Genomic DNA, 12,709 nt, shown 5'->3' on the forward strand with positions numbered 1-12,709 from the left:
TAGGGAAATCAAGTTTCTAAAGCCTCTGCACTTTTATATAACTTGAAATAGTTTGTAATACATACCAATAATAGCTCTTTAACTAATAATAGGAATGATTTTGAAGTCTCTACTCGTCTAACAAGAATTTGAATTACAAAATAGCATTTGCATGTCTAAAATAAAACCGAATGAATCAATAAGATAAAAAATAAATTGCAAATTCATTTGTATGGAATTTCAATTTAGAAGAATATCATTATGTTATTATTTATATTTGTTAAATTAATACAAAAACAACTTAATATAATTTTGATACATTTAAACTATTGTCTTCAATCTAACAAATTATAATAAGGTCGTAGCTCATTTCGTAATTTATTTATTTTTGTAAATATCAAAAATTTTCGGGATAATAATATTCCAATATGCTAACAAGCAATTTAGCTGTTTAGAAGAGGATTCCTGAGTCAATTAGTTTGGAAATTGCAACGGCAGAAATATGCTTTGGAGACAAAACTATCGAGAAAAGAGAGGCACATTATCTTTCAAGTCTAGAATAATCTTCCACTTGTTTTCCAATCACGAAAGGACTCTCAAGTATAGAGTTATATGCATCAAGGACACTTATCAATGAAATACTTTTCTTAGAGTAAGAGACGAGGGAGATTTGACTTAAGGAGAAAAGGACTCAAAAACTTCAATTAAGGAGTATTGGAGGGAGAATGAGAATTCTCCCTGTTCCTTACTTGATCTTTCAGTCAATTATCTGTCGTTTTTGGGAACTCCATGTTCTTATATGTAGAAGTATACGATGATCTCGTAAAATATCTGGAGGAATTTATGTATTCTTGAGCATAGAGGCAATGATTCACGATTTGAGAAGTCACCATGACTATCATAAACCTTGATGTGAAGTACATTTGGCATTTTCACAATGCAGGATTCTTCCATTAAAGGAGATGATATCCGCCGAGTGAGGCACAAAGACTAAAAGGTGAGATCCCTCTAACATGAAGTTGAAGAGAAGATCAGAAAACGTATTGGATATCCAAATAGAAAAAATATGAATTCCTAGGAACGGAAAGGATGGATGGATAAGAATGAATATATCCGAATCCTTCGTACGAAAGATCCATCCAAATTACTATGAATTAAATGTATTTCCCGGCAGTTCATAACTTTCTTATTCCCCTTCGGCTTCTAGTAAGTACTAAGTAGTATTTATCTATTATAATTTAAGGAAGCTTACTACATCTATCGAGATTTTGTAAATATAATTTTGGAACGGACCAATAGACTTAGTCTTTTTAAGGACTTTTTATATTATAATCTTCAACCCACAACAATTCTTCATATCAAAAGGTTTTGTAATTTAAAATGAATCATGGAGTGAGAGTGATCCCGATTTTGAAAATTAACTGGTGCATTTTCAACAATAATCTTTTACAATAATACGAAATCGTCCAATATATATAATTCTGGGGAAAAAGTTTTCATTTAAGCGAGACACAGGGAAGCTGAATTTAATTTTATAGATCTTGATAAATCGCCATCATCGATTTTGTTGAAATAATTATGCCTTTTTGGTAAGGCTTTAGGGTAGATGACTTGGATAGAATAATTTCTTCGTCATGATTGCTTTTCATTTGTTTCATTTTTCCTACCACATTTTATCACTGAAAGAAGAATTCCCCTTTGTTCCTCTAAATTGATCCCATAATCACGTCCAAAAGTTTTATTTATTTTAGGTTGCAAACTGTTTATGACATCAAACTAGTGATGTCAGATGTGCCACCAGTGTTGCCAGTTGGCTTTTAGCAAAATCAGCTAGATGTACTTCTAAAATCGGCTAAAAATAAGATAGTTTTAACAAAAAACAACTAAAAAATCGCCTAAATATTTTTTTTATAAATCTGTTATCGTATTCATATCTTAAATGGAGTAGTGCATTTACTGTTTCAGGGTCCACTTTATTCCTTAGCTTGGTTTTTATTCAATTAATTTGGCAGAATACCTTTTCAACTTTAGCATTGGAATAATATAAACACATTATTGTTAAGGCAACAGAATTAAGCTCAGATTTAATAAGCGTACTATGGACTTTTTCATCACACACAAAGTGTTTCCAACACTAAACATTCACGTTGTTTTTCATACTTTCACATTGTTGGGAAGACTATTTCTAAGTTCTTTAATAAGCTTCATCAAAAATTGAGAACATCAATCAGTGAGGTTCTTATCTCGATCCTCCAAAAAGTGATGGGTCATCATAGAGAGGAAATTTTCAGCTTCATATCCTAAGTACAATTTACATAGAAACAAGGTATTCTTCCTGATTACAGTTGAAAAGGTCAACCCTATGCTGATTGGTAAGAAGTATAACTCTACCATATTTTCAACCAAAAGAGTCGAGTCTTCAAGCAATTTGGTAGGATTACTATTATTGAACACAAAAATCTTGTTGACTCTTTTGACATCATTCATACAGATTTCAAAAATAACAAATAACTGTGATTATATTCATCACAGTATAAAGAGTAGAGCATTTCCGATGTGTAACACCTTTTAGTTGATTTGGTATAGTTTTTTGCTCCAACCATGAGTCTCACACTCTTTGTAAAGCAAAAGCTTTAGATAACTATATTGTCTGGCTAGCTAGCACAATTTTCTAAAGTTAATATCCCTCATTCATTAGTTTAAGTAAATTAACATAGGTCTGCTGTCTTGAGGAAGATGTAACTTCTATTGAAACAAAGAAAATAATGATAGATACTAAGATAATACTTAAGTACTGAAATACTGCAAGTGCTAGAGGAAAGGGGATTATGTTTAAGCTTAAATCTCGAGGGATATGCCAAACGAATTAGTAGGTAATAGATTGAAAATCTATATTTGACCATTCAAATTTATATTTAATAGTGGTCCCTCCCTCATGCATTTAGAAATATTCATTAATCCAGAGGTTGTCAACCACTCACCCGCGGGCTATATCGGCCCACGAGTCAATTTTGACCATCTCGCAATATTATATTTTACTGCATTAACCTATATTAATGCAGCCAGTTTTTATCGGATGTGTATTGGTCTGAGGGTGACTTTTTGAGTGTGTGGTTAATAAAATGGGTAATTCCAAGCAATGTCGATTACTCCCATCACTCTAAAAAAAAATCAAATAAAGATTACTTTTAATTGTTATTGAGGGTCATTGAAGCAAATATTTATAAAGACAAAAACTAGTACATATTTATATATTATAATTTATAGTTAAGTCATGGATTACTTTAGTAATTCATAAACGACAGCAAAATGCAAAGATACAACCAAACTTAACAAGCTTTTTGACTCCATCTCTAAAAATGTTGAATTTGTGTTTCGATATAAAGAGTTCCACATACATTCTGCCACGATATGAAATAAATTTTTAATTAAATATATTAAACTAATACTAACTGCTAAGACATACCACTTTATTAACCTGATTTATCCAAGAATTTGTATATGAATTTAATATAATAGTAATTTATAACAAATTACATAAAAACGATGACTAAACAATATTATATTATTAACTCTTCACATCGACTATGACGTCACAAAAACAATCTTTCTATTTAGGTTGACCAGCGGTCGGTACGCTACAACAATTTGAAAAGGAGTGCTGGCCCGATGCATGTTATTGACATAACTTGTATTTCTAGTTACCTTGGACAGATATACTTTAGTACTGGAGTCTGTATTATATTTTACACGCCCTAATATTCAAGAAGTTGTGTTACAATTTTTTATTAAGACTAAGATTAAGTAAGTGTATTGACTATTTTATTTTGTAATAATAATTCTTAATTTATTGTTAGTTAATAAAATTTTGTCACAAAAATTTAAATTAAATAGAATATTATCTTCAACAAGAATCATTTTGATTCATAATTGGTAAGAAAAACTCCATTGTTAACATTTTATGGTTGAATATAATAGGTCGTATTGCTATGACTATTAAATATTATTTATTAATATAAATCTTCAGTGTAGAAAAATATGTATTTTATCTCTTGTCGATTTCGTAAGTTTGACCCCTTAAAAAGATTTTCTATGAGATTGAGGTCTGGAGAGCGGGCAGGCCACTCCATGACTTTAATGTGCTCTTCATTTTAGTCACTCCTTTGTTGCCATGGTCGTAAGTTTTGGGGTATTGCCGTTCTAGAAGATCCATTTTCAGTTCCCTGCCCTGAGGTGAGGAGGTTGTCATGCAAGATTTTCCCCAGGATAGTCTATCCTCCCTTCGATGTGGTGAAGTTGTCATCTCCCCTTCGCAGAGAATTTCTCCAAAAATATAATGTTTCCACCCCCATGCTTGACGATAGGGATTTTTCTTCCTCTTAACACTGTTGTTTTGTTCATATAATCAAATGTTCCTTACTGTTAAAATAAACATACCATTAAAATTATAAACCGTTCTTTTCGTTGTCAGTGGGTAAACTTTACAAAATTGGGAAGCCATCAAATTTTTCTCTACCGTAGGTTGTTTTTCAATTATTATCATAACCTATTATTGGTTATTAAATATAATACTTAACACAGACGGATTAACGCCAATGCCAGATTATTTAACTTTCAAAGGCCATTGGATCATGTTTGAGCTGCGTTCAGATTATGATTATCTATCCATGATGAATGTATCCATGATGAATGTATCCATGATGAATAGCACAATGAATGTGCTATTATACTATATTATTATATACTAATCTTATAAAAACTGTTTCAAGTCTAGAACCCAAGATATTAATTAATTAGGGGTTTTCTATAATCAACAAAGCAGCCCACCATTTCTCAAAATCAATCGGAGAACATAACTATTATTCGATATTATGTTATGTGAATATTTATAATAGTTTCATGATTAATGAAATTGTATGATTTATAGGAAACTTCTGGAAAAAATTAAAGGAAAAAATTAGATTGTTAATAACTTTACTCGGCATATTTATTTATTTATAAATGGGAACTCAATCGAAATTTATGAATTTAATGATCGAAGCTTATTAATTCATTTAGCAGACCTACTTTTATCTAATAAATTATTTATTTTTCTAGCAGAAAGATTTTGGCTATTCATTTTATAAGAAAAAAGAATTACAAATAAATTATACATATTGTACAAGATATTTTATCTAAAAATTTATTAAATTAGTGATTATTTTATATTTTCCTGTCATTATTCAAGACAATTAATTATAAATTGATTAATTATTTAAATATTTACAGTAACAGCAAATATACGTCTTGGAATCTTAAATATAAATAATGTGTTTCTTATAGTATCTACTTGAAAAAAATTCCGAATCAACACAACATTTTGTTGTAAATATTTCATTATGCTGAAGGCTATAAATCCGCTGACATAATAAATTGCGTATTATATTCTAGTAATTTCATTTAAGTCTATATCAGAAATCATTGACAAAGGGTTTTTGAATCATCTGCAACATTTTTTGTATAGAAGAGTTTGTTTGTTATTTTTGGGGTTTTTTTTATTCATCCCAATGTTTCAGCCATTTTTATAAAAATATTGAAATAACAAGAAAAAAAAAACAAATGATTAATAACACTGTCCAACAGCAAAAATGGTACAGTATATGCTCTATTTAATAGAATTTGACTCCTAGATTCCAAATATGTCCTTATTTTTTTCTCTCATAGCCTCGTGTCCTTCAGAAAAAGGTCAAACATTTTTTGTTATTTTTGGCTATTTTTAAGGTTCAAAGCTGTTTTAAGCCCTCAATGTTAAAGATAGGGATAAATTATGTTATATATTTTAAAGCTGAATGTTAAAAAATTCTAAAACCATTTTTAAAATGTCTGCATCATACTTTTAACTCGAGTTATCTTTGTCTAAAGTGGAAAATAGGTGCTTTTTGTTCAGAGGCTCATAGCTTCAAGAAAAATAGATTCAAAAAGCTTAAAAGCATTGCATTTGATAGTTGAAAGTATGAACTTTAATTTTTTTTAAAGAGCCTCTCCGAAACCCCTCTATATCGTTGTCAATTTTTCCCTCTCTTTGTTTATATCTCTTGTAGTTGGGGCATGCGAATATTTATGTACTTTTTTATGAAATCAATTCAAAAATGAGTTATATGCTTGAAATATTGTCGTGGCCTTATCTCAAATTGACAACGATATAGAGCGTTTTTGGAGAGGCTCATTTTTTTTATATCAAAATTCATATTTTCTGCTATCCCATGAGATACTTTTAAACTTTTTGAATCTATTCGTCGTAAAGCTATGTGCCTTTGAACAAAAAGCACCTATTTTCTACTTTAAACAAAGGTAATTTGAGTTAAAAGTATGATGCAGACATTTTAAACATGGTTTTAAAAAATTTTAACATTCGGCTTTAAAATATATTGACATAATTTATCTGTATCTTCAAAACTGAGGACTTAAAACAGCTTTGAACCTTAAAAATAACAAAAAACTTTTTCTAAAGGCCACGAGGTTATGAGAGAAAAAATCAGATCGTATTTGGAATCAGGGATCAAACTGTCTAAGTTGAGCATATGCTGTTCTTTTGCATAAAAAAAAGTGTGATTTTGTTGGATAGTGTAATTTTTTTTTAAGGACATAAGAAAGCTTTAAACAATAAAAGAGGCGTTCACACTTCCTTGTTGGGACGATTCTGTGCTTCTTCTGGAATTCTGTAAATAAGAGTTGAATGCGAAAATTTATTTTAATTAACTTAAGGACCTAATGTTCATTTTCAATCAGGATCTAATTCAAATTTTTTTTTCTCTATAAAAATTGACGGCAACTCAAAAAGGAATTAGCACCACCAAGTTCACGATACCATCCCAATCTCCTTTCAATAGGGTCATAATTTATTTTTCTGACTAATAAAAACATAATGTATTTTATTTGTAGGAGATAAGTTGTAGGCCAATACTTTAACTGTGTGAAGTGCAGTTTGAAATGTTTCATTGGATAAACTGTTGTGCTTACAAGATATTGTTATCTATTTCAATAACTATTCTCTGAATGAAATTAGATACTATATTTGTGTTCTTTAATCATTAGAAATTGTTTTCAACTGCCATCCCTGAATTTTATATGAAAATGTTTCGAGGTAATTTGCAATTCTCCGTTATTTTTACCATAATTATTAAAAACCTCTATTGTTAATTCATAAAATTTTTAATGGTACGTTAACTTTTGTTTTTTTTCTATAGGATGTGGATGAATTACTTGATTAGTTAATTTATGCGGGTATTTGATACCCATGCTTATTTCCTTTTTAAAAATAGGTTTAATGTGGTCTAATTTTGTAGTAAAAGTAATTTTGTCATTTCAAATATGGGAAGACGAAATTTCGACGGCATAAGAAATTATTATATAAATTTTTGAGAATATGCACGGGGTCAATTAATATTTTTCCCTCATCATTTTAAAAAGGATTTTAATACAATGTGCTTTAATTAATAATTTATCGAAGTATAATTATATGAATATATATATATATATAATATTATCTATTTTTATTTAATCCGATATAATTGAAATTCATTGAATGCACTGGAATAATATTTTTTGTATGACAGGTTGTAAAATATCAAAAAGACTGCATACTCCTTCTCTAAAGCGCTTCCTGCCTTGGTTAAATTTAGATATTCCTTGCGTTCCAAACCAACTCCGTGAGTAATACATGTGGTTCTGCTGACTTCCGGCTCATTCATCAGTCATAACTGTTATTTCATCGGAATTATATTATTTTGATCCTTTTAAGCTCATGGATGGGGATATAAAAAATCGATACAGTCTAACTGATGTTTCCAATTGGTTCTATTTCGGCACCAAATATAAGAATCTTGTTCATCTCAAGGAAATAATTACATTATTGATGCAACATTAATGGGGAATATTTCCTGTTATTGGAATAAAACTTATTCTAATTCCAAATTCATTCAACTCCGTGGGTAAATACATTCAAATTCACTAACTCTCGGCTCAATTAAATGTAATTACTTAAAATAATATTATTTTGATCCTTATAAACTCATGAATTGGAGATATTACGAATCGATATAGTCTGTATGAAGTTATATATCCTGTTCGACAACTAATAAATATATAATCCTCGTTATAAACTAATTACATTATTATTCTATGGTCAGTGGAGGATATAATATTTAATACTATTTGGATGAAATCTACTACATAATCTTGTACAAACCAAATTTGAAGTTGACACTTTATTTTTGAAGCGAAAATTAATGAGTTTAATGATTAGATTGATAATTTTTTTTTAAATTGCTTTAAAAAAACCCTTTAACATATATTTTGAGTAGCATACATTAAGTAAATCCATCATTTCTGGCTCAAAAACAATTTTTAGGATTTCAAATATTATCCCAAAGTGAAAGAGTTGCTTAAAATACCACATGATGTTGATATAAAATTACAACTACTGCAAATATTATAGCTTTATAATCGTACAAAGTTGATATGAGTTGACCAAGTGGAATTTATCATCAAAAATTATGCTTTTCACTACAATAGGTTGCGTGATTGGAGCTTGGTGCTACTCCAGATAGTATTACTTAAGTTGTTACTCATATTAGTACTCCCTGCTTTGTGTCTCCATGAGCTATTATTTATTATCATATATTTTTTGAAATATTTCCCTTCCCTTGACATTCGAGGTTGAGAGGGAATACAAAATCAGGACGTGTACGTCTAGGTATAGCTTAGCTACTTTGTAAACATAATAATTAAATAATAATAATACATAACATAAATTAAAAATATATTATCCTCATTTAAGTGTTTTCTAGATATATCTTAAGCAATATTTTAGTAAATATAATGCCAAAGGTAAGTTTTTAAATATTATAAAGGCTTAGTGCATAGACGTTATATATTTTATTATATATATATATATATATTTCATATGGTTAACTTTAATTTAATTAGGTAAATAAAACTAAAAGAGTCTGTGCAGTGGCTATTTGTAAAAATCCAAAAGGGATTTCATACCACCGATTCCCGAAAGACCTTGAAAGAAGGAAGGCGTGGATTTTGGCTTGTCGAAGAAAAGACGAATTCAATACCGATGAAGCCAGAATTTGTGCTCATCATTTTGATCCTTCGTATTTCAAAAGAGACTTGCGGAATGAACTTTGGGAAAGCCAACTAAAAGTTTTTTGGAACCTAATGCTATTCCAACCTGTTATTTGCAAAAAGACTATGAAAGCCCAAAAAAAGTTAAGGATAATAGAGCTGCTGATCGACGGAGGAAAAAAGATATTCTAGCACTTTTGAATACTACCATTCTGTCAAATGAGATACCGAAATCTGAGCATATGAGTCAAGAAGCTGTCCTGGATAATTCAAAAGAGGTATCTTTTAATGATGCTAGCATTCAGTGTAACATTCTACAGCCTAAATCAAAATATATATCAGAAAATGAATACCTTAAGAAAAGACTTCTGAAAGTAGAAAATGAACTTTCAAATTTACGGAAGAAAAATAAATATTTGGAGAGTAAGAAACATGAAATATGTATTGTGAAAAAACACATTGGTAGTAAGTTTGGCCCATCATTGACAAAGCGCATACTATCAAATAAGGATACCAAGTTCAATCGGGGTTATGAAAGGGAGGAAATTATGTCTGCTCTAGTTTTAAGATGCATGAGCTTTAAAGCTTTCGAATATCTCAGGAAAAATAGTTCTCTAGCTCTTCCAAGTCGTCAAACTCAAGATAATTGGCTTCAACGGTTTGACTGCTCCGATGGATTGCAACATAATAGTTTAAATGTAGATGAAGCTAGTATGAAGCCAGAAGGCTAAAACAAATTGGGCAATTTAGTATTTGAAGTTTAATTATTATCAATTTAGAAAATCCCCCATTAATAATTTTTCATATTTTATATTATTATTATCAAGTTATATTACTCTAAATAAACCTTAATAACTATATGAGACCAACCTATATTTTATTGATTAAAAAATTCCTAAGAATGATAGAAACATCTAAAAATAGTTAAAAACTTTGAATGTCTAGTAATTTAAATATTTTCCCAGGATTGTAAGCGTTTCATTATTTTGCCGTTGTGTTAAAATAAAAAATTTCGTTCATCGTTCAGTCATTATTTTCGTTCCGTTCTGCGTTCCAATCATAACTCATAAGATAGTACTAGGCTTCTACAGTATACATAGACTAGTGTACTCTTTAAATGAAGCTGTACAGTTTTTGAGGCATAAAAAGTCGGATACACGATACTCCAAGAAGTTTAACAGCTATCTACCAATACCTAATAAACTTTTTTTTTCTTCGTCTCTTTATGAATATGAAGGAAAAATTGGTATGATGCATTCTGATTAAGATTTATTAATTTTTTCCAATACAAACTTGATCCTAAATTGGCTCCTACATTTTGTATCGTTATTATCTGTGAGAATGAAATAAATTATTTTTACCGTGAGGCTAATAAAAAATGTTGATTTACAAGTACGGTATTGAGAATCTAGACAGACAAAAAAATTTAATTGGTGTCTAGGTTATATTGCATCGGATTCTAACTGTTCAAGAATTAGAATCGCTAAGACCGCTTTAGGTACAACACTGCTCATAATAGAAGGAGAAGTGAGGGAGTAACATCCCAACTCGAAAGAGCCACAACTCTCTTTCATAGAACGGGAAAATTATATTTCTCAATTACTACCGTTATCGGCTCTCCTCGATAAAAATAACTTCCAGCGATATCACTATTATAAAAACTAATTAGTGGGAAACTATACTGCGACCCTCGCCACACAAGATGAGCAGAATTTATTATTTCTAATGGCTTATTTGCTTAAATTAACAACCAAATGATTTCTTGAATTTTTTTGAAGTACTATTGGAATGGAATGCTAAAATCTTATATTTAGCGTTCAACGTTTAAAAAAATCTGTTCTGTTCATTGAACGAACGTTCCATGGAACTCCGTTCAATTTTGTGCTCCGTTCTTAAAGCTCGGGGTTTCAATTGATTTCTTATATATTAATACTATACGAATACATTTTTTTTGTCAGTACATACCCGTGTAATAAAAAATGGCTTTCGATACATTAAAGATCTACTTTTTTTTAAATTCTCTTTTTTTTTAACGTTGATTTTTGCCAACCTCCAGATATCTCCGATCAACAATAATTAGGCTCCGATAAATTATATATAATATCCCTCTCCAGACAACTACCACTTGATGTACGAACCGATTTATATTCAGTTATTACAACATCCATTTTAGTTACCAGCTATTAATGGATACTATAATTCAATTTGACCAATTAATATGTCTTACTTATTGCATGTATATTTTATTAGTGATAGAGCTTTGGACATTTGGCAGAACTAATGTAGGATAGAGTACTTGTCTATTAATAATGTTCACCAAAAATTATTAAATTAATTAATATACCTAAAATTCAATAGAAATTTAATCATTCCAAATTATAATTATCATCAAAATTGAATTATTATTTATTTAATCATTACGTCGTGTACAAATTGACATTTTGTATTACTTGTAGTTTGTATAAACAATTTGTGCAAGTTGCTACCAAAAAATAAGACGAATAACTAACAGAACATGTGTTGAAGAGAATGCAAAAATTGTATACTATTTGTAGGGTCGATAATTAACACCTTAATTGAAAATCGTAGTTAAAATCAAGTATATATAAATATCTGAGAACTCAGTTGGTGGCTAAATGTTGATATTTGAGATCCACTGGTCCTTTGCTAAACTTGTCAGGTATGTATCAAAACCAGTTTTCCACTTTGTGCTACAGAAAGGGGCGTGTTCTAAAAAAATGTGACATCAATACTTATGCCTTTTGTATAAATTATACTGTATAATACATACATTTTAGATATAATAATAATAATATTTATTATGTCTTAAAAAATGAAAAAGTGTGACAATCTGTCCACAATCGCAATCGCACTCCTGCACTTAGTTTTTTTTTACTCCTGGTGCAATCGCACCACAACTTGATATTAATGTTAATGATTAAAAATTCAAATAATGAAAGTTTATTTATAGATCAAATTATAATCCTAAAAAAGTGACTCAACTATGTCATTGAAAAATACAAGAAATTGTGATCCTTCTAATTTTATAACTTCCTAATATTTTAATAATTTAGGTTCATAATTGTAAAACATATATTATTAGCTATATTAAACTAAGAATTACAGTAGAGAAATTTTATATTATTGAAATGTTTGCAATTAATCATATATATGTAGCCGTAGGTAGATTAATACAATGTAGTTTCATATCAATACAACACCTCACTAAAATTTGGAATTTATACGCAATAAACCTTATCAAAATAATACGAAAATTAAAATACATATTGTATACAATAAGTTCTTACTAGAAAAAAACCACAATTCCCTCTAGAAACCTAGGGAATAATGCAATTATACAGGATAATATGGGTTTTACTACAAGCCCAAATGCAATTGAACCCTTGCCTTAATAAATTTTTAAATATTGTTGCTAATATCTAGAGTGTATTTCATAGAGATACATAAAAATAAAATATCTCCATTGCCGGATAGAACTCATTATAACAATGACGTCATTGGAAGGAAATATTCCTTTTTCTAGTTCTGTAATAGGGGAGCCGGAGTAGGTCTTCTTAGTTTTTCATGTTATTGTTTTTTTTTACCGCTATTTTTA

At 29.5% G+C, this 12,709-nt stretch overlaps 3 long non-coding RNA genes across 3 annotated transcripts; 2 read left to right on the forward strand and 1 right to left on the reverse strand.

Moving 5' to 3' along the window:
- Positions 1-231: 231 nt before the first annotated feature.
- LOC121114724 (uncharacterized) lies at positions 232-3,772 on the reverse strand. The gene is made up of 4 exons (XR_011779311.1): positions 3,446-3,772; positions 2,099-3,380; positions 1,232-1,831; positions 232-1,182 (listed from the first exon to the last, which is right to left on the reverse strand). It is a non-coding gene; the product is annotated as an uncharacterized lncRNA (long non-coding RNA).
- Positions 3,773-6,979: 3,207 nt separating this feature from the next.
- LOC121114723 (uncharacterized) lies at positions 6,980-7,887 on the forward strand. The gene is made up of 3 exons (XR_005863322.2): positions 6,980-7,102; positions 7,575-7,667; positions 7,760-7,887. It is a non-coding gene; the product is annotated as an uncharacterized lncRNA (long non-coding RNA).
- An 809-nt stretch (positions 7,888-8,696) lies between these two features.
- On the forward strand, positions 8,697-9,951 carry LOC139904955 (uncharacterized). Its single transcript, XR_011779315.1, has 2 exons — positions 8,697-8,847; positions 8,947-9,951. It is a non-coding gene; the product is annotated as an uncharacterized lncRNA (long non-coding RNA).
- The last annotated feature ends 2,758 nt before the right edge of the window (positions 9,952-12,709 follow it).

Source organism: Lepeophtheirus salmonis, chromosome 3, assembly GCF_016086655.4.
Source record: "Lepeophtheirus salmonis chromosome 3, UVic_Lsal_1.4, whole genome shotgun sequence".
In the NCBI taxonomy this organism is placed as follows: Eukaryota; Metazoa; Arthropoda; class Copepoda; order Siphonostomatoida; family Caligidae; genus Lepeophtheirus; species Lepeophtheirus salmonis.